General features: G+C 43.1%; 1 pseudogene across 1 annotated transcript; it reads left to right on the forward strand.

Annotated features, from left to right (window-relative positions):
- Window positions 1-1,585: 1,585 nt before the first annotated feature.
- LOC311590298 (nuclear receptor-binding factor 2-like) lies at window positions 1,586-22,398 on the forward strand (annotated as a pseudogene). Its single transcript has 3 exons — window positions 1,586-1,616; window positions 14,612-14,710; window positions 21,718-22,398. The product of its transcript is annotated as a nuclear receptor-binding factor 2-like (transcript).
- Window positions 22,399-22,662: the final 264 nt, after the last annotated feature.

Genomic DNA, 22,662 nt, shown 5'->3' on the forward strand with positions numbered 1-22,662 from the left:
TGTTGTTGTTGTTGTTGTTACTATGATTAAATACCATGGCCAGTGGAAATTCTGGGCTGGTTCTGGAATCCAACACCTATCAGACCCACTCTTCTTGATATCTTGTATGAACAATGTTACAACAGTAGAAGATTAGGATGCAGAACTTAGGTGGCAGTAGTCAAAAGAAGTGGAATATTTGAGAGAGGTTGAGGTTGAAAGGAAGGACCATGGTTTGGTAGAGGGAGAAAACTCTTAAATAGTAAAATAATCAGTTAGGGATGTGCGATATAATAGAAAGAATGTGATCCCTGTGGCTTGGGGGCTGTTGACCTTCATATCTTTAGTCTATCCATTATGCAGACATTAACATGCTCAGTTCCATGTGACCTCAGGGTCCCTGAGTGTCATACTGAAGAAACAGTGAGCAGGTAACATGTCTCAAAAGGTAGATAAAGTTCTCACATATTACCTCAAGAGGTTTTCTTTCTTTTATTTTTTTCAAGCATGAATAGAAATCCTTAAAAAGAGAAGTAAAATTATCAGATTTGTGAAAGCAAACAATGGTAACAGAAGATGACATTTGATGTTTGTTGCTAAGGAGACAGAAAGCCTATGGACCAGCTCAGACCAGAGAGGAGATCATGAGAGAGATCATAGCAGAAGAAAAAGATGGAGATGGGGGTGGGGTGGGGGTGGGTAGCACCCAATTCATTAATGCAACAGGTTCTACTTGAATACCTTTTATCTTCTATGGACTTAGTTATATGTGTAAAAGGACAGTTACCTGATCTCAAGAAATTTATATTCTAGTGGGAAACACAGCAGTAAGTACTCACATCATAATAAGAATCTTTCATTGATTCCTATCAAGGCAAACAGCTCATATAAAAAGATGTTAAGAATCAAAGTATAAAGGAAGAGTTGAAGCAGGTGACGGGGGAGAGCTAAAGAGGGGGACTTGGGGTAACATTGGAGAGTTTAGATACTAAGCAATGGCAGATTCCCTTGGCCTTACATTTAAAAAAAAAATGGTTACTTCTTTGTGTCTGTGTGAGTGTATGTCATATGGGTATAGGTACCCTCAGATGCCAGAAAAGAGGGTTGCATCCCTTGGATCTTCAGTTATGGTTCATTATGACCTAACCACCTATGTGCAGGGAATAGACCTTGGAGCTTCCAGAAGAACAGCAAGCACTCACTATTAACCACTGAAATTTCTCTCTACCCCCTTTGCCTCTCATTTTTTAAAGATCACTAGCTGTATGTGCAAACAATGTGTTATGGTGTGATTTTAGTAACACAGGTGAACAATGTTCAGGTGTTAATTTAGGTGATCATTGCAAAGGCAAGTAAAAGCAGTCAAGATGTGGAAAACCCATCAAAATTCAGCTTTTGAGAGAAAGGTGTTCAGAAGATTGTTCATGAAGCCCTAAACAGGAAAATAGTTCCATAAGCCATGGCCTATCTTCATACCAACCATGTTGGTCCCTTGGTGATATCATTACCTGTCCCATGATAAGAAGAGAAGAGTGGGGCAACAGCAGAAGAGGACACAGCATATGGCAGGTGCGACACAAAGAGCCATGCATGTACATGTCGGAACATGACTGGCAGCCACAGTAACTCCTGGGGAGGTAATGAGGCACTAGTACAAAGTCACTACTAAAATATCTACTTCAGGACAATGGAGAAGTATGAAAGGGAAGGATTTTGTGGATAACAAATGGGCTACAGGAGAATTAAGAGAGGGTAGGGTAGCTTATGGTAATTTTGCTGATGAAATCTGGGCATAAGTGTGAAAGAAGAGTGTCTCTTAACTGGAAACAGCTTCCTATGAGAGGACCATGGCAATTTTATTTCTGGAAGATTCTTCCTTAAGCAATGGAAACCTAGAGTCAGGTCCCAAAGGAAATGGGGACAAATGGCTAACCGGGGTGCCTTTTAGCATACCAAAGTGTCTGCTTGGCCTCTAGGCTCACTCTGTACCTGAGGCTCCTCCTAGCACTTCTCATCCCCCCTCATCCACCACATACCCTAAACCTCTCCAGCCCAAAGGCTTCACTTCCCCTCCCCCAGCTCCTTTCCTATATGATCCTTCACTTCCCCTCCCCCAGCTCCTTTCCTATATGATCCTTCACTTCCCCTTCCCCAGCTCCTTTCCTACATAGCCCTCACTTCCCCTTCCCCAGCTCCTTTCCTATATAGTCCTCACTTCCCCTTCCCCAGCTCCTTTCCTATATAGTCCTCACTTCCCCTCCCCCAGCTCCTTTCCTATATAGTCCTCACTTCCCCTTCCCCAGCTCCTTTCCTATATAGTCCTCACTTCCCCTTCCCCAGATCCTTTCCTATATGATCCTTCACTTCCCCTCCCCCAGCTCCTTTCCTATATGATCCTTCACTTCCCCTTCCCCAGCTCCTTTCCTATATGATCCTTCACTTCCCCTTCCCCAGCTCCTTTCCTATATAGTCCTCACTTCCCCTTCCCCAGCTCCTTTCCTATATAGTCCTCACTTCCCCTCCCCCAGCTCCTTTCCTATATAGTCCTCACTTCCCCTTCCCCAGATCCTTTCCTATATGATCCTTCACTTCCCCTCCCCCAGCTCCTTTCCTATATGATCCTTCACTTCCCCTCCCCCAGCTCCTTTCCTATATGATCCTTCACTTCCCCTTCCCCAGCTCCTTTCCTATATGATCCTTCACTTCCCCTTCCCCAGCTCCTTTCCTATATAGTCCTCACTTCCCCTTCCCCAGCTCCTTTCCTATATAGTCCTCACTTCCCCTTCCCCAGATCCTTTCCTATATGATCCTTCACTTCCCCTTCCCCAGCTCCTTTCCTATATAGTCCTCACTTCTCCTTCCCCAGATCCTTTCCTATATAGTCCTCACTTCCCCTTCCCCAGATCCTTTCCTATATGATCCTTCACTTCCCCTTCCCCAGCTCCTTTCCTATATGATCCTTCACTTCCCCTCCCCCAGCTCCTTTCCTATATAGTCCTTCACTTCCCCTTCCCCAGCTCCTTTCCTATATAGTCCTCACTTCCCCTTCCCCAGATCCTTTCCTATATAGTCCTCACTTCCCCTTCCCCAGATCCTTTCCTATATGATCCCTCACTTCCCCTTCCCCAGCTCCTTTCCTATATAGTCCTCACTTCCCCTTCCCCAGATCCTTTCCTATATAGTCCTCACTTCCCCTTCCCCAGCTCCTTTCCTATATAGTCCTCACTTCCCCTTCCCCAGCTCCTTTCCTATATAGTCCTCACTTCCCCTTCCCCAGCTCCTTTCCTATATGATCCTTCACTTCCCCTTCCCCAGCTCCTTTCCTATATGATCCTTCACTTCCCCTCCCCCAGCTCCTTTCCTATATAGCCCTCATTTCCCCTTCCCCAGCTCCTTTCCTATATAGTCCTCACTTCCCCTTCCCCAGCTCCTTTCCTATGTAGTCCTCACTTCCCCTTCCCCAGATCCTTTCCTATATGATCCTTCACTTCCCCTTCCCCAGCTCCTTTCCTATATGATCCTTCACTTCCCCTTCCCCAGCTCCTTTCCTAAATGATCCTTCACTTCCCCTCCCCCAGCTCCTTTCCTATATGATCCTTCACTTCCCCTTCCCCAGCTCCTTTCCTATATGATCCTTCACTTCCCCTCCCCCAGCTCCTTTCCTATATAGCCCTCACTTCCCCTTCCCCAGCTCCTTTCCTATATAGTCCTCACTTCCCCTCCCCCAGCTCCTTTCCTATATGATCCTTCACTTCCCCTTCCCCAGCTCCTTTCCTATATAGCCCTCACTTCCCCTTCCCCAGCTCCTTTCCTATATAGTCCTCACTTCCCCTCCCCCAGCTCCTTTCCTATATGATCCTTCACTTCCCCTTCCCCAGCTCCTTTCCTATATAGTCCTCACTTCCCCTTCCCCAGCTCCTTTCCTATATGATCCTTCACTTCCCCTTCCCCAGCTCCTTTCCTATATGATCCTTCACTTCCCCTCCCCCAGCTCCTTTCCTATATAGCCCTCACTTCCCCTTCCCCAGCTCCTTTCCTATATAGTCCTCACTTCCCCTCCCCCAGCTCCTTTCCTATATGATCCTTCACTTCCCCTTCCCCAGCTCCTTTCCTATATAGCCCTCACTTCCCCTTCCCCAGCTCCTTTCCTATATAGCCCTCACTTCCCCTTCCCCAGCTCCTTTCCTATATAGTCCTCACTTCCCCTTCCCCAGATCCTTTCCTATATAGTCCTCACTTCCCCTCCCCCAGCTCCTTTCCTATATGATCCTTCACTTCCCTTCCCCAGCTCCTTTCCTATATGATCCTTCACTTCCCCTTCCCCAGCTCCTTTCCTATATAGCCCTCACTTCCCCTTCCCCAGCTCCTTTCCTATATAGTCCTCACTTCCCCTTCCCCAGCTCCTTTCCTATATAGTCCTCACTTCCCCTCCCCCAGCTCCTTTCCTATATGATCCTTCACTTCCCTTCCCCAGCTCCTTTCCTATATGATCCTTCACTTCCCCTTCCCCAGCTCCTTTCCTATATAATCCTCACTTCCCCTTCCCCAGCTCCTTTCCTATATAGTCCTCACTTCCCCTCCCCCAGCTCCTTTCCTATATGATCCTTCACTTCCCTTCCCCAGCTCCTTTCCTATATGATCCTTCACTTCCCCTTCCCCAGCTCCTTTCCTATATAGTCCTCACTTCCCCTTCCCCAGCTCCTTTCCTATATAGTCCTCACTTCCCCTCCCCCAGCTCCTTTCCTATATGATCCTTCACTTCCCCTTCCCCAGCTCCTTTCCTATATAGCCCTCACTTCCCCTTCCCCAGCTCCTTTCCTATATAGCCCTCACTTCCCCTTCCCCAGCTCCTTTCCTATATGATCCTTCACTTCCCTTCCCCAGCTCCTTTCCTATATGATCCTTCACTTCCCCTTCCCCAGCTCCTTTCCTATATAGCCCTCACTTCCCCTTCCCCAGCTCCTTTCCTATATAGTCCTCACTTCCCCTTCCCCAGCTCCTTTCCTATATAGTCCTCACTTCCCCTTCCCCAGATCCTTTCCTATATGATCCTTCACTTCCCCTTCCCCAGCTCCTTTCCTATATAGTCCTCACTTCTCCTTCCCCAGATCCTTTCCTATATAGTCCTCACTTCCCCTTCCCCAGATCCTTTCCTATATGATCCTTCACTTCCCCTTCCCCAGCTCCTTTCCTATATGATCCTTCACTTCCCCTCCCCCAGCTCCTTTCCTATATAGTCCTTCACTTCCCCTTCCCCAGCTCCTTTCCTATATAGTCCTCACTTCCCCTTCCCCAGATCCTTTCCTATATAGTCCTCACTTCCCCTTCCCCAGCTCCTTTCCTATATGATCCTTCACTTCCCCTTCCCCAGATCCTTTCCTATATGATCCTTCACTTCCCCTTCCCCAGCTCCTTTCCTATATAGTCCTCACTTCCCCTTCCCCAGCTCCTTTCCTATATAGTCCTCACTTCCCCTTCCCCAGATCCTTTCCTATATAGTCCTCACTTCACCTTCCCCAGCTCCTTTCCTATATGATCCTTCACTTCCCCTTCCCCAGCTCCTTTCCTATATAGTCCTTCACTTCCCCTTCCCCAGCTCCTTTCCTATATAGTCCTTCACTTCCCCTTCCCCAGCTCCTTTCCTATATAGTCCTCACTTCCCCTTCCCCAGCTCCTTTCCTATATAGTCCTCACTTCCCCTTCCCCAGCTCCTTTCCTATATAGCCCTCACTTCCCCTTCCCCAGCTCCTTTCCTATATAGTCCTTCACTTCCCCTTCCCCAGCTCCTTTCCTATATGATCCTTCACTTCCCCTTCCCCAGCTCCTTTCCTATATGATCCTCACTTCCCCTTCCCCAGCTCCTTTCCTATATGATCCTTCACTTCCTCTCCCCCAGCTCCTTTCCTATACAATCCCTCCATTTCAGCCCCTAACTCTCTTGGTTCTCTCCCTCTTGGTCCTCTGGTCTAGGTCCTCTTGGTCCTTGGCTCCTCTCTTGGCCTGCTTGCCCTCTCTCCTCTTCTTTCTTTCTTCTCTTCTTTCACTCTACCCACCTCTCTCTCTGCTTCTGGCCTGATTCAGTCTGGACTTTTCCAGAAGTCCCATAAAACCTTTCTCCTCAACCATACCTGGGAACAGTCACATCCTTATTTCATTTACCTAGCGACATGATACTTCTTTTCTGCATCTCAAATGGAAACCTCTCTATTTAAATTAATCTTCATCCTGACTCTTGGATCCAAGGGTCCCTTATACTTTATTTAATGAGGTCTAGTGAGGAGACTCAGGGTCTCACTTGGACCCGTTTGTAGACGGCCAAGGCAGAATGTACATATGCAGAAACGGTGGCAGAGTTCATGCAGATGTGGCTCTTTTAATCTCAGTGTAACTTCTGCTTCATCAGGGAGCCGAACTGGATTGGCAAGCCAACCACTAAGTGAGGAGAAAGAGCCCTGCCTGGCATTAATTCCTATCCTGTAAACTCATTTCCCACAGACATGTCTTGCTTAGGTGGTTAGGTGTGACAAGGTACTACAGAAGTGAGAAAAGCAGCCAAAGATGTGGCTAATTACAAGCCTTGGTCCAGAGTGTATGTTCCATGTCTCATTATCAGCTCTGCCACTTACCTGAGATCTTGAACAAATTAATTCAACTCTCTGAGCCTTAATTTCATCATGTGTATAAAAAGTAAGCAACACAATTCCCATTTTCTAGGTGCTTAATTACATATATTATTTTAGGTCCTTTAAGTGGGGGTGTTGTCGGTTAAACAACAAACAAGCTGCAAGCTATTCCAAAGCTTGTCAGGGATCATGTGGTCAGTAAGTGACACAGCCACAGTTAAAAGCCAATCCTGTCTCAGTCCCAATGCTTCCCGGCTTTGATGGGCTGTAAGGCTGTGGTAGGAACTTGATTGAATTAAATGAGATCAAATGAAGAAACAGAAATAAATTGGCCACCACAGTGCCTGGCGTGTACAAGTCACTCAGCAGATACCAGCTGCTTCACAAATATTTAACCATGACCAGTCAGTTCATTTCTTTAAGGCTTTGTTCTCGTGCTCTTTGAGTAACCTTTGACCTCGAGTAGATTAAATGTCTTAAAACACCCATTATGCACACACATTATCCTGAAATATATTAAGTAAAGATGCAAACATTTTGTGCTTATAAGAGATTGAGTACTCTCACAACTGGTCAAAAAGTTTCGAAGAGCAAAGAATGAATTTAGTTAGGAGTCATTACGGAGTTATTAATGAAGAAGGTAGAAGTGAAGTCAAGGAAATTTGCATACACCTTAATTGTTAACATCGTTTCCACGAAGTCTACTTTTATAATGGAGATTAGTTCATACAGCAAATGGGCATGACTCATTTCAGTACTCCAAGCCGTGAATCACTCAGAGTAACATGATGGGTAGTTTTAATGTAACATCCTTGAGGTCTACATCCCTTTGTTAAGTGCTTCTACTGAATTTAATAAAAAAACCCAAAACAGTTCTGGTCTTCCTGTAATTTTGCAACCATTGTAATTTCCTAGAAATTCCTAGAATGAAGCTGTGAGTCAGATCAGAAAACTGCATGAGAAGCTAAGCTGGATGTCAAGGCAGAGAGGCAATTTTAGAGTGACTGTTGTGACTAACACCAACTGAGCTGCTATCCTCAATCCCTGACACTCTCTGTGCATCTGATGCGGCCACCATATAATCTGTCCATCATTATCAAATACCTGAGATAACAAAATTATAAAGTGAAAGGGGTTATTTGGGCTCATGGCTTGGGGTTTGAGTTCTTGATCTGTAGCCCAGTTGATCGGAGTACGGCAGGGGTGCATGGTAGAGTGCAGCCACTCATCCTATGACTAGAAAGTGAAAGGGATCAAGAGAAAAGACCAGGGTCCCACAATCCTGCCTGACGACACGTTCCCCAGTGATCTGAAGATCTGTCCACCCGGTGTTATCTCTTAAAGTTTCCATGACTTCCCAGGAGATTTGAAGGGAAGGAAAACAAAACATTCTCTTGTATGATTCTAGGTTCTCAGCTGAGGCTCTCTAACAAAAATAAATTTAAAGGGGAAAGGGAATAGTGCATTAACATAATTTCTGCATAAAAATATGGGATAGATGTGGGGATGGGTTACTCAAAGGGGGGATTTGAATTTGAATTTGAAGGGGTGATCAACTAGAGGTAAAATGAAGGAAATGGGGTTGGTACTGGGGAGGCAGCTCATAAGAGGAGGGCAGGAGAGCAGTAAGAGCATTGTGAACCAGGGTAAGGCATGCCCAGCGTCTCTTGTAGTCAGCAGTTCTCTTCCTGGTGCAGAATGGGAGACTGCCTATGTCCATAAATGGAAAATATACGCAGTCTTTAAAAATTCTCCAGGGTCTAATGTTTCCCAAAATAATATTTATGCCAAATAGGTGGATTTTCATGCCAATAAGTTTGCACTTGTGGTTGCCTATGGATGTTAGGCTGTGAATTTTGATTGGCCATGATTCATCACATAATACAAATGTTCTCTATTTTGATAGTGGGAAATTACATAATTTCATATATTTGCCAAATCTCAAACTGCACACTTAGAAAGGTAAATTATATCTCAATAAACCTGACTTTAAAATTTCTTTTATAAAATGTCCAAAGTCTTTACTGTTCCTTGCTCTTACACTGTGAAGGCTATGGAACTACTCTGTCTCCTCCAGTGTTGCCCCATGCCCATTTTACCCTAGATCTTCTCTCTTCAAAGGTCATTGCAGACTGCCCTCTGCATGAAGAGCAATGCTTCTCTCACTTGGGATATGTGGCTTACAGGACACCTTCCTACCTCTTTCATCTTGACTTTTGTCATTGTGTGGTTCGGACTTCCATTAGTGAGCAAATTTTTGCTGCTATGTCTAACACATGGGACGGGGGTGGGGGAGGGACAGAGGGAGCGGGGAGAGGGAGAGGGAGGGGCAGGGAGAGGGAGAGAGAGAGAGAACACACCGGATTTGTACTCAGTACTTTGGCCACTTAATGTTTCACTGAAATGTCTGCTTCTCTTCTCCTGGCTGGATTCTACTTATTATTTAAGACTCATTGTTCCCTGGCACTGAGCTCTACATCCCTTATTAGGTTGTGTTTAGTGCCTTCCTTCGGTTCCCCAGGAAAGTCTCTGATGATGGCTGAATAAGGCAGGATATAGTATTCATTTTATCTTATTATATTTTATTTTGTTATGTTGTATTTCTATCTCCTTGAAGCCTATTCTTTTCCAATGAAACACAGGAAGGAAGAGGAAGTGGAGAAAAACTGGAAGGAGTGGAGGGACGGGAGGGGATACGCTAATCAGATTATATTGTATGAGAAAATGATCTGTGTTTAATAAAAGGAGGAGAAACGAAGAAGAAGCCAGAGTCTTTGCAGTGAAGTCTTCTGGGAAGTGTTTCCTGAGAGCCAGCACACGGAAGCTGCATTCCAGAGGCAGCCAAGGTTGTACCTCACGCTAGCAACTGAACTTGGTAGTTTAAGAGTCACGCAGGTGATACTGGTTTGAGAGTATTAAGGGGTTATAGAGAGGAACTGAGACTTGGCACTAAGAAAAGTTAGGAGAGGCCATTGGTGAAGGTGCAGCCTCAGTGGTAGTTAAAGGTCCAAGATTGAAAGGATCATGCAGAGAAGTTGACACTCAGCACCGTGAAGAGACTCTATGAGAGGCTATTGATGAAAGTGCAGCCCTGATGCAGCAGAAGATCCCAGCGTTTTGGAGATGCCAGTGCCATGAGATAACCACCAAGAACAGCAGCAACAGTTGAATGGAGCCAGCCAGAGCCTGGAAGAAAATCTGTGTGAGTTGCAGGGGACAGAGATAGAGAACCCCCTTGGAGGAGCCCAAAAGATCATGAGTGAATCCAAGCCACTGGACATTGAGTTATTACACTTTTGGAGTTTGTTTTTTTTATTTGATTTGATTGTGACTGTACCCTGATTTATTCCTGTTGAAGTAAGAAAGTACTCAATTTACTTAAGATTTTATAGGAGCCCACAATTGAGAGACTTTGACATTGAAGAGACTTTGGATTTTAATAGAGATTGGCTATTTGATAAGACTGAACTTTTAAAATGTTTGAATTTATAAAGATGGTGTGATTTTTAAAGTTATTTATATTTGTAATATGAGATCTTGAAGATAAACGAGACAGGAAAGGTTGTGGTGTAAAAAAAAAAAAAAAGACATAACTCAAATATACGAGCTAATGATGCATCTCAAGGTCTTTGAAAGCTCAGAGCAAGCCAACTCCAGATCAGCAGGTAGAAGCTTGAGTGGGAATTAACTACAAGAAGACTTCAAGAGCATCACAAGGATCAATGAAACTAAGTCAGTGCTTGAAAAATGCAAGCAAGATTGACCTATTCAGCCAAACTACCTGAAAGAGAAGGACAACCACTCTAAACAAGACCGTGCGTAAGTTGGGGGACACGACAACAGATGCCAGTGAAATGCACGGGACCACGTGGGAATGCTTTGAAAGCTGGGAATGCTGTGAGTGCAAAATCTAGAAGGATTGGACAAATTCCTAGACAAAATCAAACCAAGAGGATGGAAACAACCTAAATAAATTTACCTTGGATGAGACCATTGAAATATAAAGTCTCTCGCAAAGAAAAGTTCAGGTCTGGGTAGATTTACTGATAAATCCCAACAGATGTTAAGACAATTAACACCAATGTTCATCTAACTACCCCATACTGTAGGAAGGCAAGAAAAAAAATCAGACTCACCTCAAGACATCAGTATCATCCTGACACCAAAACCAGACAAGAACAAAACAAAGAGAAATTAAAGATAAGTTTCCCTTATTAACATACATGTAGAAGTTCTCAAAGTATTTGCAAATCAAACTCAACAATAATAAATGATCACCCTACACTGAGGTTCTACCTCACCCCAGGCAAGAATGTTTATTATCAGGAAAACAAATATTAAAAATGTTGGAAGGGATGGAGAGAGAAGAGCTGTATGCTGCTAGTGGAATGTAAAATGGAGCAGCCACTCTAGGAATCAGGCTGGGCATTTCCAAAATAAAAGATAAACAGACAAAATAAAATAACCACATGATTCAGTTATACCACCCTTCAGTGTGACCTTCAGGAATCTAAGGCAGCACAGCACTGAGGTGTCTGTATATTTATACTCTTCACTGTAATGGAGTTATAGAATCAGCTGTGATGTCCATCAACAGATGGACAGAGAACTGCATAAACACTAGAGTTTCTTTCTGCTATAAAGAATAGTGGCATTTATGGGAATAGAAATAATATTCAAAAGGCTCAGGAAGACTGACACTTGTTCAGGCCAGTGTAGGCTACACAGTGAGTTCTTTACCAGCCTATTGGACATAGTGCGACCTTATCTTATAAGAAGAATGGAGTGGGGTGGGGGCGGGGCTAGAAGAAAAAAATGAAAGAAAATAAGGGGGGAGAGAGAGAGGTAAAGACGGAGGGAGGGAGGGAGGGAGGGACGGAGGGACAGAGGGAGGGATGGAGGAATGGAGGGAGGGGAAGGAAAGAAGGGAGGAAGGAAGAGGGAAAGAGGGGAAGAAAGGAAGAATGAAGAAGGAATGAAGGGGGAGGGAGGGAAGGAAGGAAGGAAAAATACATTCTGCATATTTTCTCTTGGTAGAGGACTGGGATAGGGCAACTTCCTAAGACAAGGTTCCAGGGGGTGAATATGAGTAAATGCATGATATACCTATATGAAAATGTCAAAAATGAAACCTATAAAATAGGTGTTTCTGGTATTGCTCAGTCAGAAAATTACTTGACTTGAAACAATGGGTACCTGAGTTTGATATACAGAACACTTTTTAAAATAGCCCAGCATGGCAGAGTATACTTGTAATCTCAGCATTGGGCAGGCAGAGACAGAAAGCCCTGTGAGGTACACTGGAAGTCTAGTGTACTGGGCAAAATCCAGGTCAGTGGCAGACCCTGTCTCAAACAACAAATGTGGAGGGCACCCAGAACATGACACCTAATGATATGCTCTGGCCCCTACACACATTCATCCACATGTGTTCTCTCAGATGTGTGAGCACTCATACACACAGAGAAACTATGTACAAGCACATATAAATAACCCACCCAAAACTTCAAACACCCACAGTCTGCTCTGTTGCTTGTGTCAATGTTCCAGAGGCTTTGAGTCCTTTGAAAGCACCAAGCAGACACTATGGTGAGACAACCCACACACACTTTCCTCTGCACCAAGCAGACGCTATGGTAAGACTTCCCACATACACTTGCCTCTCATTTCAGACTTATTTTTATTTTTATCCTCACTTAGTTACTACTGTTTTTGAACTATTGATTTTAAAAGTCAACCAGGAGATTTTTAATTTTAAATTTGCTAACGTTTGGCCTCTGCTCCACCTATTTAATGTCTAGAAGGCGGTAAACTTTGACATTAATTGAAGAAAGTGAAATTTCACAAGTCTTTCTCTATATATTTGAGTGTATGGGGTAAATATAATTTATTTCTTATTAAATATGTTATTATATATATTCAGATAAAACAGTATTTTGTTTTACTGTCTACTAGCTTATGTCCTGCTGTGTTTCTGTAGCAGTTATTAATAGTGAATAACCTGGTAATTTCCTGATACTTTCCTTCAGCAGAAACAGGAATAGTATATAGAGTTTGTCTATTAGATCAATGCCATGCTGTGTTTCTGAAGCAATTATCTCTGTGGTTTAGCCTGTTGATTCCACCTTATTTCTCTTTAACTTATCCAGGAAAGATTAGGCCAGAATCTCACTATTTCCCTTTGAGGTGTCACACCGGATGTTAGGATCTGCTTCTCAGGTGGGAAGAAAAAGCAAAACGCGTATCTTTTCAAAATGGCAATCCCATTTTAACAAATGGTGTCTTTTCTCATGCAAACAAAGAAAAGCCTGTACCACTGTACTATGGTAACTTCTGAGGTTTGTAGGAGGTCATCTTCAAGACAAGTGAGACATCCAAGCAGGTGTTTGAACCACTGCTTTCAGGAGGAGGAATCAAAGCCACAATGGGGCATTCTGGGTTTCTCTGCATCTTATCTCAATTCCAATGACCTGGACGATCTTATGGGAGTTTAGTCTGTAATCCTAAAAAATTATGTGACTGGGAAGTCAGTGGCTCCCTTCCGCTGCAGCCATGTAGAAGAATCTGGATGAATAGCCACTAAATCCCATGAGCTTCACAGCAATTATTGCTCTCTCTCTCTTCCTTCCCCTCCCCCAAGAGTCCTCCAAAGAAATGTGTTCTTTTTGTTTTTCAAATGAAGAAGGGGGTTTCTCAGAATGATTAAGCAAAACTTCCAGATCTTCTTTATTAATTATGAGCCAAATTAGAAGTAAAAGTTAGGTCAAATGAGGGTATGGTGGCACACATCTTTAATATCAGCACTTTGGGGGCAGAGGCAGGTGGATCTGAGTTCATGCCTAGCCTCGTTTACAAATAGAGTTCCAGAACAGCCAGAGCTAGCTACACAGAGAAACTCTGTCTCAAACAAACAAACAAACAAACAAACAAATATATAGTTATGTCAAGATCAGAACTAAACTCTGCCTCAGCTTAACTCCTTTTAATCTCTTAGCGAGACCTGTATCAGAATAATTTATCACCACTAATCTTGGGCCAGCATGACATATCTTTCTTGTTTCTCTATGAATTTTTACAACATAGCTTTGGTGCAATATCAAATACTAAGGCCTCTTTCCCCACTTCCTATAATGTAGGTGAAAGACTTAGCAGGTTAGGAAGAGGTCTACCCTTCAGTGCTCTTAAAACAACTTAGAAAAATGTCACACACCTTGTCAAACCTCCAAGGATCCCCCTAACATCTCCTGGGAGCTTCTTTACAATAGCCAGCATTGACTTTTGCTTCCAGCTGAAAGAATGCCGTCCAAGTATTTATGTCAAACACCCAAGGCATTAGGTTTCTGCTGGGAGTCTACGGCAAGAAGCATTTGTCCTAAATAGACTGGAAATAGCGTGCATCTCCTAAACTTACTGGGAAGATTAGTTCCCACTTTAGGTATCTTCTGTGCTATTCAAAGTTACTGTACCACACTTTGCCCCTCAGGCCTTCTTCATCCGGCTCCAAATGCAGGGGCTAATACTGTCTGAGTCATCTTTATGATGACTAAGTATTTCCAGTATCCAAAAGAGGGCAAAGATCAGAAGCAAGTGCTAACACATCTCAGGAATGGCACTATAGCTACATCCTGATGTCCACCCCCAAGTCTCTGCAAGACCTTCTTCCTACAAAGTGTATCCCTGCATTCAGTTTCCTGGCTTGATGCTCAAAGGCAGTAAACAAATTCAATGAAGATGACAAGCAGCTTGCTGGCTCCATCTAGTGGCAGTAAAGAAAGAAAGAAACAAACAAATACATTGTGCTTAATGACCTTTTCATAAGGAGATGTGGAAGTGGACACTTTATATTTCCTTCCAGGCTGAAGTACATGAAAGGGTACATGTACATATAGAGTGGATCAGAACTGGGGTACCTACCACAGAGAGAAAAGCCAAGAGGTTAAGATATTCCAATGTCCTGAATTGAGGTGACTGGTTTTAGGGATTTCATTGTCTGTTTGTTTTGTGGACAGAATCTCAGAGCAGCAAAAGCTTGCATAACATTTTTCAAATGCTTTTAGCAGTTGCAGCTGAACGCTACTCAGCAAAGAATCGTAATTACTATGTGTCAGGTAAGATGTTTATTTAATTTTCAAAATCACCTCTTGAGCTGGTATTCTTGGTCTCATTTACATATGAAGAAATCCAGGCCCAGAGAACTTAGAGATTTGTAGCCTGTAGAGGTGGTAACGGGACTGAGCATCGCACAGGAATAGATGTGCCAACCCTATCTCCAATCTGTTTGTCACTGTGGAGGACTAATTCCTTGCTTCAGCATCCTCCTTGCCTTTAAAAAATTATGATGCTTTAAAGAAGGCAGCATAAACAAACACAGAAATATGCCCTTGGAGCCTCTGCAAAAATGGTTGTTTTTTAGAAATCATTGACTAGTGGACAGACTGATACCCTGATTTCCTTCCTCATAAAACATCTTCCTTGTGGCTGGAGAGATGGCTCAATGGCTGAAAGCACTGGCTATGCTTCCAGTGGACTCAGATTTGATACCCGGCACCCACATGGCAGCTTACAACCATCTGTAACTCCAGTTCCAGGGCATCCAACTCCCTCTTCTGGCCTCTCCAGGTACCAGGCAAGAATATGGTGCTCAGGTACATATACAAACAAAATATCTGTCTTGGTTAGGGTTTTTATTGCTTCGACAAAACACCATGACCAAAAATCAAGTTGGGGAGGAAAGGGTTTATTCAGCTTATTCTTAAACATCGTTATTTATCATAGAAGGAAATCAAAACAGGAAACTAAACGGGGAATAAACCTGAGGGCAAAAGCTGATGCAGAGGTCATGGAGAGTGCTGCTTACTGGCTTGCTCCTCATGACTTGCTCGGCCTACCTTCTTATAGAACCTAGGAACACCAGGCCAGAGATGGCACCACCCACAATAGGCTGATCACTACTTAGCAAAATGTCAATGTAGGTGTAATCTCTTGTGTACTGTATACAGATTCTTCACCTGTCAATAAACAGCTGATTGGCCTATTAGCTGAGGCAGGAAATAGGAGGTAGGAGTTCCAGAAGAGAGAGAGAGAGGAGAACTCTAGAATAGAACCAAGAGGTGGGAGGATTCACCTCGGGACACAGAGGAGGACAGACACGTGAAACCTGAGCAGAGGTAGCCAGCCAAGTGGCAGAACTTAGAAGAGAATAAACAGGATATGAGTTATGAGCAAGTCAAGGAACATGCCTAGTCATATTTGCTTAGGCTTTTGTAAATATATTTAAGTCTAAGAGTCATTATTTCTGGGGACAAGGGCATGGGTGAAAAACACAGATTACAGAAAACCCCATTAACAATGCCTTGCAGCTGGGTGTCATGGAGGCATTTCCTCCACGGAGGCTCTCTTTCCTCTCTGAGGGCTCTGGCTTGTGTCAAGTTGGCACAAACACCAGCCAGTACAATACCCACACACAGACATTTACAATGCTCATGGTCTCGCCACCTATGATAAAAGCACGCAATTAATAGTAGTATATTAGCTTGATTTTTAAATTCATCAGAATAAAAAAAAATCTATCTGACTTACACTTCCAGGTCATGAACCGTCATTGAGGAAAGTCAAGGCAGTAACTCAAGCACTCTCAATGGGGACCAGCAAGCCTTGAACTCACAGAAATCTGTCTTTCTCTGTCTCCTAAATCCTGGGATTAAACACGTGTGCCACATGCTGAGCCCAATATTTACAATATAGAGAATTAGAATGATTTCATGGTCAGGTCATTTTGACTACTATCAATTAATTTACTGGGGCAAATTTATTCAAAGTCAAAGTATGCTAAATATAACTTCTATATCTTCTTTACATGAGACATCTTTGAAAAGCTTTGACATGAATAAAACAATGAATATTGAGTTTGAGCTGAGAGTGAGACACCACAAATTGGAAATGGTCTCCAAGGAGCATGTCGGGTACTTGTAGGTGAGAGTCAGGTTTTGATGTCTAAATATAAATGTAAATAGCTCACAGGGACATTTTATTTGAATTGAAAAAATTCAGACATATTTCAGAGCAATATCACCATTGGGAGCTGCAGCTAATATGATTAAGTAAACACCACCAACATAATGCCAGTACTTAATGAAACTCCCCCCCTCCCCCACCCCACAAGTGCACTTTTATTAAATCTTAACTGACACCTTCTAAGAGCTCTGGGTTTGTTGATATGTAATTTGTTTATTGGTCACATTAAAGTATGCTCTCTTTCATTAATGCGTCGCCACCTGAGCGAAAAGATACATTGGTATGGACCCACACTATCAACTCCTAAGAGATTTGGAGCCTGCTGCAAGCCCAGGAAGTGATAGAAAAATGAATAGGCAAGGAAGGAAAGAAAAGGCAGAGGGGGAGGAAGAGAGATGTATTATACTTTGGTTCATCTCACTAGGCTGTAGAAAGGTAATAAGTTGTGATTGGTAAGAGTATGAACTCCTGGCTTCTAGCAAAGTGATCCTGGATTCCCTCCTCCCCCGGCCACACACACAAATATTATTATTGAGAGGAGTTTGATACTGCAGGATATGATACCAATGGTATCATTTTACATAATAAAGTCATTGTAGAGAACACATTTGTTTGAGAGTATATTAAACAAATATGATTTTTAAAATATTATATGATAAATTGACTAAAATAGCTAAAACAAACAAACAAACAAATAAATAAAAAGAAAAGTCTGGGCATGGTGCCACACAGTTTCAATCTCAGCATTTGGAAGCAGAGGCGGGCAGATCTCTGTGGGTTCAAAGACAGTGTGAGTTCCAACACAGACATCTGTGTTCATAGTCAAAACAAACAAGTGCTTAAGTAAAAGAATATAACATAAAATGAACTTTGGACAGAGCTTAGATTATTAGATTTCAGTTGTTTCCCTGTGTGTAATGGCATGCAATTTCAAGTAAAGGTTTAAAGGTCACTTTTAATAGCAATGATTATTATGTTGTAGAAAATACAAATTATACATAGATACAAAAATCAAAACCTAAAAGATGTGCTAAATATAGAAATAGATGGGCTTTCCTGGCTTGAGAGGGGATTTGATCAACCATCACATCAATCCTAAGAATAATCCTTCTATCAGCAGTCAGAAGAAATAGAGAGGCAACAGCAGGAGGGACAAAATTCCCAGGAGGCAACTTTACTACATAAGCTGGGCGATATGAATACATTGGCTATTAGTGGGTATTTGCCTATTTATATTAAGATCATTTATACTTTAATCCATACAAATCTTTTTGTGGGGAGAGGGTCCTGGGAATGGAAGATAGAGAGGTTAATCCTTTCTTTTGAAACCTGGAGGAAGGTTTGCCCTCTGTATTTCAGCCAAGCAACCAGCGGGCACCTGCCTCTGGGTAATTTTGCAGCTGGCCAGTTGCCTGGTGTGCTCTTAAGAGTCTAGCATCATGGAGGGGGCCAGGGCAGGTTGCAGATGGCTCTATACATGGTCTCTTGACTCCCTGGTTTTGCAACTGAGTCCATCAGAGTCTGATTCCTGCCATATGTCTCACAGCCTGAGCACTTTATAGACACTGCACCCCTCTGGCCCCAACACCCAGTGTTCCTCAAACTTTCTGATTCGCATATGTTTCAGGTTTTGTCTTTAAAATCATCTGACTTTTATAGTCTCTTTCCTAAGCAGATGATTGACTCTGTTCTTAAAAGCTCCATGCAGATCCTATATTGTATTCTATGTTATGGCGTGACTGACCACTCTACTTCACTGGTTGGCATCCCCTCAGTTAAGATTATGACATGTGAATGGATTTTAGATAAGAATGGCTTAGTGGCTGTCCTAATTATAACAATCTGACCTTGAGAAAGTAATTATGGACACTGTGAACTTTCATTTCCTACCTTCTGAGGGCCATACCTTGGCAGGTTGTCATGTGAGTTTAGTGGCATATCAGATGTAAATAGTGTAATATATATTAGTTCATTCCACTGTAATAATGCCACCTTCTAAGGTGCAGCAACTGGGAGAAATGCTTTCAAGGAGTCAGGTCTACTGACTTTCAAACCTGAAGGGGCTTATGGTACGTCCCCACAGTGGCTCCTACAGAGACTCCACACCAGTGCCACCCACCACGGGCCCGAGAAAGGCCCCATGTAATCCAGACCCCAGATCTTGCACTGGATATTGAAAATTCGATCTGACTTAATTTCTAGAAAGTAGGCAAGGCAGGCCTATCAGGACAGCTCCCGAAAAGCCTCTGTCCCAAGTCCAGTTTGGAGTCCCATTATAGGTTCAAAAGCCGCAAGGTGGGGCAAACAAGCAAATGAAGTTTTACAGAAGTGTGTGTGATAGTCAGCAGGTGGTTGAGATCAGCCCATTGTTTCAGCTGTTTCTGCAGGTCATTCTGTTCCAGGTAGCAAGTAAAGCCTCAGCTAGTAAATATGCAGTATAAGAAGTGCAATCACTAAATAAACCAATAAATCAGTATCTAATAATTGGTCTTTCTTGCTTTATTTTACTTCAACTCCAAGCTTGTCTAGTCTTTTTCTTAAGGTTTATTTTAGCTTTATATATATATATGTGTGTGTGTGTGTGTGTGTGTGTATATATATATGTATATATATACACATACATATATGTATATATGTATGTATTAGTATGTGCACATGAGTGTGGGTGCCCATGGAGGATAAAGGAGGGCATCAGACTACTCCTGGAATTGGAGTTCCAGGCAATTGTAAGGCACCCAGGAACTCAGATGGGCCCTCTGCAGGAGCAGTATGTACCTGTCTTAAGCAAAGTTCTATTGCTGTGAAGAGACACCTTGACCAGAGCAACTCTTACAAAGGAAAACATTTAACAGAGGCCGGCTTCCAGTTTAGAGGTTTAGTCCATTATCATCACAGCAGGAAACATGGTGGCTTGCAGGCAGACATGGTGCTGGAGAGGTACCTGAGAGTTCTGCGTCTGGATCTGCAGGCAGCAGGAAGAGAGGGACAGTGGGCATGGCTTGAGCATATGAAACCTCAAAGCCCAGCCCCAGTGACACACTTCCTCCATCAAAGCCATGCCTTCTAATATTGCCAGTTCCTATGAGCCTACAGGGGCCATTTTCATTCAAACCATTGCAGTACTCTTAATCACTTTCAAATGTTCTCCCATCCCCCTCCCCCATGAAACTTCCTAAACCACAACAAAGTCCAATTAACTGTCACATGCAGCTGAGTATCTTTACTTCTGACCCTTTTAAGTGTCTTTATCTATTTGGATGAGGCGTGGGGCTATCTACTGAGGCACTGGTAGCCCCCCAGGGCCAAATCCTTGAAGAAAGCTGTTCTCCCTCCCCTCAACCATCAATTGCCAAAGCTCTTCAGACAGGGCAGAACTTCATGAGCCCTCTTAATCCATGCTGGCAGTTTGGCTGGCTTGATCTCATGCAGGTCTTGCCACTGAGAATTTGTGTGTAAAATAGCCCTGTCATGTCCTGTGTTTGAACCAGACAACTCTCTCTAGCTCTTACAATCATTCTTCACCGCCATCCTCGGCCCCTGAGTCATAGAGCCAGGCAGAGTAGATGTCCCATTTAGAACTGGCTGTTGATTCCTGTAGTAATCACTAGTACAATTGAAGTGGTGGCAATTAAAAAAGCAACACGAAGAGGTGTGTGTGTGTGTGTGTGTGTGTGTGTGTGTGTGTGTAAAATTTTTATTATTTTTCTAGCACATTCTTACTTTTAAGTTATAAGACTAATACATGTAGTCTTAACCAGGCAGGACATTTCAAACATTTCTGATGTAGAACTAATTAGTCTTCTCTACTCTATCCATTTATCGTAACTAGTGTTGACAATTTGCTACAAATTCCTCTAAACCACTGAGTCTCGCTGTTCCTAACGCTTGAACCTTTTAATACAGTTCCTTGTTCTGTGGTGACCTCCAACTATAAAGTCGTTTTTGTTGCTACTGTTATGACTCGTCAGGTAATTGTCTGTGTCTGACTGCAGGTTGAGAACCGCTGTTCTTGTTTTTTTTTCACATTTTTTTCCTTTATTAATTTATTCTTGTTACATCTCAATGGTTATCTCATCCCTTGTATCCTCCCATTCTTCCCTCCCTCCTCTTCTTTCCTTATTCCCCTCCCCTATGACTGTTCCTGAGGGGGATTACCTCCCCCTGTATATGCTCATAGGGTATCAAGTCTCTTCTTGGTAACCTGCTGTCCTTCCTCTGAGTGCCACCAGGTCTCCCCCTCCAGGGGACATGGTCAAAGGTGAGGCACCAGAGTATGTGAACCACTGTTCTAAACCACACTCCCAGGTGAGAGTGTTCACCTTCTCTCATCAGACAGTTGAAAGAGAGTCTTTCATTCTTGCTCCAGTTTGATAGTTTTATTTACTAGTGAGAACAAACATTTATCCATCAGCCTTGGTGATTTGTATTTTTCTTTGCCAGTTGCTGCTCAGTTTATTTTCATTGATCAATAGCTATCATGATGTGAAATATTCATCTCTTTTGATGACGCTATGTCAGTGTTCCCCAACCTTTCCATCTTCATTTATTGTCTAGCCCCCCTTTTTTTTTAATGAAACACAGTTACTTTATTGAGGTCTTACAATCAAATCCTGCTAACTGGCATTACTTTCACACATGCATCATTCAGGAGAAAGGGGAGTTCTTCACTATTTTCAAGTGATGCACTATATAACACAAAGTTAGAACCTAAAATGCACCATAATTAATTATGTAAACTGGTAATCTTTAAAAATGTGTAACTAAAAATTTGGTTCCTTTCTTCATAAAATAGAAATCTAAATATTTCTCCTGATAGTCTTGAGGTTACCATTATCTTACAAGTCGTGCAAACTGTGGCAGGTACAGTTCCATCTGCAAGTGTGTATATACACATTGTATCTCAACAAGCAGAATTTGCATAAAATGCATACAGTCAATGCGGGATAGAAAGCATGTTCCAAATACAAGCGAGCCTCTCAGGCCACCCCATATTTAGCTTTTGCATTATCATTTATGGCATTATAGAGCAATTACACATGACATACTTTTATACATTTGACTCTAAAGATAAGAAAAATAACTGTTTGAAAAATTATTCCAGATAGCTATTTGGTTTGTATCATAAAACAGCTTGTCCTCATCCAGGAGAGGTGGAAGCGTGCAAAGCCTGAGGAGCGGTTGAAAGCACAGCAGAGCACAGACAGGGATGGAACCCCCCACCTACAGGCATCTCACAGACCCTCTGAGGACATGGAGGACCTAGAGCCCTCTTTCTCAGAAGCGTATCCTTCCCACAGACAAGCGCCTCCCTGAGGTGCAGGGGGTCTTTGACAGGCATTCGGACACACTGCTATTTTTACTTCTGCCAAAGAATGAGCCATCAGAGCCCTGTATTGGAAGCAAAGCCCCAAAAGACGAGAAAACAACAGGCAACCAAAACTGCACATTTGAAGAGGCATGTGGAATTTCTTGTGGCTGAGAATGAAAGGTTAAGCAAAGAAAGTGAACAGCTGAAGGCTGAAAAGGCCAGACTTCTGAAAGGGCCGCCTGAGAGGGAGCTGGTAGATGCTCACTTTGTAGAGAAGTCGGAGCTGTGGAGAGTGCCTCCACACACGGAAACTGCCACGGCCTCTTTAACCTGGCAGAAATTCGCCGCGAGAACCAGGGAGGCCAAGGACATTCCGATCCCCAATCTTCCTCCTCTGGAGATTTCCGGTTTCCAGAGCTTCCTGTTATGGAGCGCTCGCTGAGGGACGTTCTGAAAGGGTCCATGAATGACTGAGATGGAGGCCACTGGAGAGGCCAGTGACAAGGCAATCCAGAAAAGAATACAAAGGGAAAGCCACGCCACAAGGATGCCCTTCACCTGGTAGACTGTGGGAGAAGAAGAGGTGCCAAGACCCGGGAAAGTCACTGTGAAACATCACTTATCTTCTTCATGACGAAAACTCATGATTCCGACTCGGCCGACACTGAACTCTTGGAGGGTCGCTTCCTTCCTTCCTTCCTCTACCTTCCTTCTTTCCTTCCTTTCTTTTTTTATTTT

This window comes from Acomys minous (genome assembly GCF_964271855.1).
Source record: "Acomys minous genome assembly, chromosome: 19".
Classification (NCBI taxonomy): Eukaryota; Metazoa; Chordata; class Mammalia; order Rodentia; family Muridae; genus Acomys; species Acomys minous.